The sequence below is a fragment of the Dama dama genome, chromosome 15, assembly GCF_033118175.1.
Source record: "Dama dama isolate Ldn47 chromosome 15, ASM3311817v1, whole genome shotgun sequence".
NCBI lineage: Eukaryota > Metazoa > Chordata > Mammalia > Artiodactyla > Cervidae > Dama > Dama dama.
The window spans coordinates 51026253-51031597 of NC_083695.1; the positions used below are offsets into that span (position 1 = coordinate 51026253).

Consider the following 5345-nt stretch of genomic DNA (forward strand, 5'->3'; position numbering starts at 1 on the left):
GGAAATAATTGTTCTTTTATTTTAAAACTTATTCTAGCATTATTGACCAAATTTACCATATATTGTGTACTTGAAATTTAGTTTCATAAGATATATAGATTAATATAGTTCCATCTAGCTACTTCTTTTTTACCTCGAACAAGCTTGCTAACTTAGCTCCAATCCCATTGGAATTTTAAATAAACCCAACAGTATGATTGCTTCTCAAGCAGACTGAGAAAATCCTGACAGTCTAATTTTCCAAGGGGTCCTGGAAATGATTTTATCAGTCCTAAACAGCAGAAGCAAATTTGCAATAGTAGTTTTTAAGTGTTCACACAGTCCAGATATTCTACATGCAAAAATAGCTAGAGGGAATCTTACTGTTGGGGTATTATAACACTAAAAATTAGGAGCATAACTGTACATGCAGAGCAAGAATTTTAAAGTTGATTTAAGCATAATTTTATACAATAGTTATAAAGAGGATATAGTAGAGTTTGTCATACGACATTTCTTGGTAAATAAGAAATTATTCTCCCTTTAATTCAAAAGAGTTCATTCCTACAAGATATCCCAAGCCTACAAGGTGTGTCAGGATGTAACTTTCTTGTGACATTCTATTTGTATATTATGCTTACAGAAAACACCAGTCTTGTCATCTGGTGTTTTATTCAATATCCTTTTAATCATCTCTGTCTAAGATGGTTATTGCTGTCAATATGATTTGCAATAATGATTCCTTGTGATTATGTTTAGCTCTAGAAATAGTATCCAGATGTATGTCAGTTTGCATGGACATAGAATCAATTTGCATGGACATTTTAGTCTAAGGATGTTCTGGGCTTTTGTGGACATAGTAAATCCATCATTGCTGTCCAAATAGAAAACAGTTAGATCTCTAGACAGAGAATAAAGAGAGATAGCATGCAAGTTCCTATGGAAAAATTTTAAAAGTATCATTTACAACAAACTGGTTGATCACAAATCTTCCTGTTTAACTTTGTTACCTTTTTACATTAATCTTCCTTTTACTTTTTAGTTTAGGAAACTAAACATGTAGATTAACATATAAGCAAAGCTCTCTCTCTCTCTCTCTCTCTTTTTTTTGGTTCTCAACCTGTTTAATGTTAAAAGAGAAATATGAGTAGTAGGCAGAGTTTTGGTTTGAATACATTATTGGAATGCTGGCCATCCAGAGCATTATTCTGAATAGCTTGATTATCTTCTGTGACCCAGAGAGTTTCAGTTTTGAAAAGACCTAATTCCATGGGATTATGGTGACTAATTTATCATGAGAATTAAATACAGAAGATCAAAGGCTCCAAGCTAACAGCAGGGGAAGAACTAGTGTAACAGTAACAGCGGGGTTGATGGGACAAGAGGCAACCGATCATAATATCACTTTTCCTTTGTAACTAAGTGTTCATAGTTTAACATAAATTATACATTCATTGTGGTGTTTAAAAACAGTCAAGCCTAAATATATCCATACTGTCAAAAACATACACACACTGAAAACCTGCTTAAACACAAAATTCTCAGCCAGGGCCATGAACATTTACAAGAAGTTTTTGCTTCTCAAGCTTAATGAAAGCCTGGGAATCATTTTATAAAAAAATAAGACTAAATTTAAAATCTCACCAAATTAGGAATCCAATATAGAAAATCGATGATACCAGAGTAGCTAAAGCTAGTAGTTCTCAAATTTTAGACTAGTCACCTGGAAGGCTCACAGAAACACAGCGCCATGGCCCCACCCCTAGAAGACTGAGCAGGGCCTGAGTCCGTGACATTCTAGCAGGTTCCCAGGGAATGCTGGCACTGCTGGCCCAGGAACCCCAAGTGAGAAACACTGGCCAGAACACCTGTAAAAACATAGCACTGTGTCTATCTCTGCTCTGCAGTGTCAGCCGTGGTTATCCTGCAGGAGACAGCACGCAGGGGGTGCTCAGGAGGCACACCACTGCCTGCTACTTCATGGTCAGAGGGAAGTCCCAGGCTTGTTCTCAGGTCACATGGAGTACTGCTCTGCCAGCATGTGATGAGGTTTACAACTAAAGCCATATACAATATATTTGAAGTGTTTATTTAATGCTGCAAATTTACCCTAGGGGACAGAAGAATGTAAATAGAAAGAAAAAGGCACCTTAATTAAGTCATCCTTGGAAATGATGAAGTTTTTCTTTTTTGTTTTTGTTTTTGTTTTTAATAACTTCACTGTAATGTAACTTCAAGCCCAGACATTCTGGGAGGTAAATAGTCTTGGTAGCTACAAGGGAGGAGAGAATCCTGGGGTCTGGCCATTCTACTGACTCTACTGCAAGGTCTTGGACACAAGAGCCCCAAGCAGCTGGAAAACAAAGGATTCCTCAAGTTCCGGTAGGAAGGTATAGTGCATGTCCATGAAAAAGTGCCTCTGTAACCATCTTTAAACAGAGTTGGGCAGAGCCACCCCTGAGTCTGGTTCAAGACAGTGACCCAGTGAAGCAGTGCCCAAGCTTAGAGGCCTCTAGGGGCCCCTCCCATCGTGGCCTAGCCAAGTGCCTGATGCCACCCAAGTAAGACACATAGCCAATCTCAGTGAAAGAGGTACTTGCTACTGGGGTGAAAACCCTGGAGGGAGCTAGTAGCAGGACTCAAAACTCTCAGCCATGAGTTTCCTAAAATGAGTTCTTCCAAATACAATGTACACAAGCTCTAAGAGCAGCAAAAGCACCCCTAGTAGAAGAGGCTTAATGTTCTGGCAGTCTGCATTGGTCCCTGCATCACCAGAGACCCAGGGGAGCCTGCTGAGAGCTGCTGCTCCTTCCATGGTGAGCTCCCTAGCAGTCGGTTTGGAAGTTACTAGCTCAAACTCTGCCACTGCCAGCGGTTACGGGGAAGCTCAGTTTAGCCAAATTGTGCAACACCAGATTCCTCCTTGCAAGTCCCTGTGGATGTCCACCCTGTCCTTCCCTGGCCTCTCTTTCACCTGCCCTGCCCAGCCCCCACCTAAAGTGCCACATGCCAGGCTGTGGGGCAGCTGGCAGAGCTCAGGTCACAGGGTGAAGCTGGTAGCCTTGCAGGGAAAGATTTGCCTCCACCCACAGCACAACAGTCATGAACCAATGGAAAGAAAGTCACAAGTAAACATAAATTTCCAAATTTCATCATAATATTCTCCAAATTGAACACTTAAAGGCAATTGTCATCTTAAAGTACTAGGTTTAGGACTAAGTTAAAATATACATGTATTTGTCTCCTCCTTGATTGATATAAGATTGTTACTGTTGCTTCTTCAGAGAACTATATAAAGAATTTATATCCTAACCCCCCCCCTGAAAAAAAAAACCCCAAAACTCAATTTGCTTAAAAATGAGCAGTAATGGGCAATATTGGGGGAAAAAATTGTTTCCTCTCCATCCCTCCTCCTAAACCCCTTGTCATTTTAGCTTACAAGATTTACAGCATCGTTCCAGCCTTCACAGCTACAGCTTTAGGAACGATCCCTGGATATACTTTCCATGAAGAAGTTTAAAAACCTTTTCTTGAGGACTTTGTCCAGATAGCCCAGAAGCTGACTCTTAGAGGGGATGTCTGCCAATTATGGAGGTGGTTCTTGAAGATGATGGTCTTCATGGTCACGTAGCACATGGGGATCAAGTTCAGCGAGCTGGAGAGCACCTTCTTATCATCCAATAGGCGATTGAAGCTGGGCAGGTTCCGGATGGCAGTGATCTTGCCATCCTAACCATCCTCCTTACCTCACTTGGTGCCTGCCTCAATCCTGTTCTTCTTCCTCTTCTTGCACTCGTGCTGGGCCACCTCATGCTTAGATAATTCCTCCATCTTGGTGATGCCTTTGGGCTGGTTCCACTGCAGCTGCCGGACGTTGGTGCATAGCATCTTCTTTTTGTGTATGTTATGGAACAGGTTGTCAAACTCTTCACAGGAAATTAACCGTCTGAGTGGCTGCAGCTTCAATCACAACTTTTTCTCCTCCCTGGTGACCTTGTGCTTAGCCTCCTTCTCCTTGTCCTTGCCTAGGAAGGCAGGCACCAAGTTGTAGTCACCTGTGGTTTTCTTGCACTGCTTCCACTCCTTGAGCTTCTGCAGGCATATGTCCATATGTGCGAACTTCAGCTCTATCTCCACAGCATGGTAGTCTTAGTTGAGAGCCAGCTGATGAACATCTCACTGTCCTGGTCATCCTTCTCTCTCGTGTAGTTGTCACACAGGGGCAAGTAGTCCAGCTGATGCTGCTCAGCCAACACTTCCTGGGGAGTCTGGAAAGCTTCCATGTGAGCAGCCATATCCTCCAGGTTTCCAAAGCCAAACTGCTCAGTGGCATCCAGCAGCAGCTGTCCTTGTGGCCACCAGATGGTAGTGTTACTGCGTCCAAGCTTGTCTGGCTGGCTGCATGACAGGCCAATGAATTGGAGACAAGGTGTTGAGGCAAGGTGTTATTTGGTGATTTGGCTGACCAAGAAGATGGCAGACTAATGTCTCAAAATAGCTATCTTCTCCTGGATACCAGGTTCTTTTATGGGTCAGAGATGGGAGGAGAAGGGGAAACAAAGTATAAAAGCTATTAATCTTGCAAATATCTCCTAGAATGGCAAGTCTCAAGCAGGAGACGTGTTCATTTCTTCCTTCTTGCCATCCACAGGTGGGCAGGATCATGAACAAAGGCACTTTAGTTTAACAGGGATAGAGGCAGAATTCTCTGAGGCAGGCCATTATGTATGATTATAATAACTGAAGCAACAAAAAAGCATGTCAAAGAAACACTTCCAACATGGAATCAGAATTGACTTTTCATTGCAACAGTAGCCAAGATAGCGGCAGTGGTGGCTGATCTCTGTACCAGCTGAGAAGCACTCAGAACACACAGCTCAATGTCCTGGCAGTTGATGCAGCAGAAGTGCAGTGGGCTCACCTCCACCCAGCAGTACACACAGTACTTCTTACCAAGTTCCCCCATCTTCCCCCACCTGCTACCTTGGCCCCCGCCACTGCCACCCTCTCTGCATTTTTTAAAATTGGGGATACAAAGGTATTGTCAAGCAAAATAGAATCCAAACTTTATTATTTTAAACACATAAGCCCATAGATGTTCAGTCGCTAAGCCAGGCTCCACTCCTTGAAAACCCATGGACTGCAGCACGCCAAGCTTCTCTGTCCTTCACTATCTCCTGAAGTTTGCTCAAACTCTTGTCCATTTACCTCAATCAAAACTTATCTGAATCTCTTATTTAGAAAATAGAAAAATAAATAAAGTGTCCCATGTTTAATGTGGATTGATAACACTTTATAAATATAGTCTTCCTCTTCTTCCCTCTCCTGGAATTGTATACATATATTTGACACAACTGAACTTTATT

At 42.1% G+C, this 5345-nt stretch overlaps 1 pseudogene; it reads right to left on the reverse strand.

Annotated features, from left to right (window-relative positions):
- Nucleotides 1-3457: 3457 nt before the first annotated feature.
- LOC133069874 (transcriptional adapter 2-beta-like) lies at nucleotides 3458-4945 on the reverse strand (annotated as a pseudogene).
- Nucleotides 4946-5345: the final 400 nt, after the last annotated feature.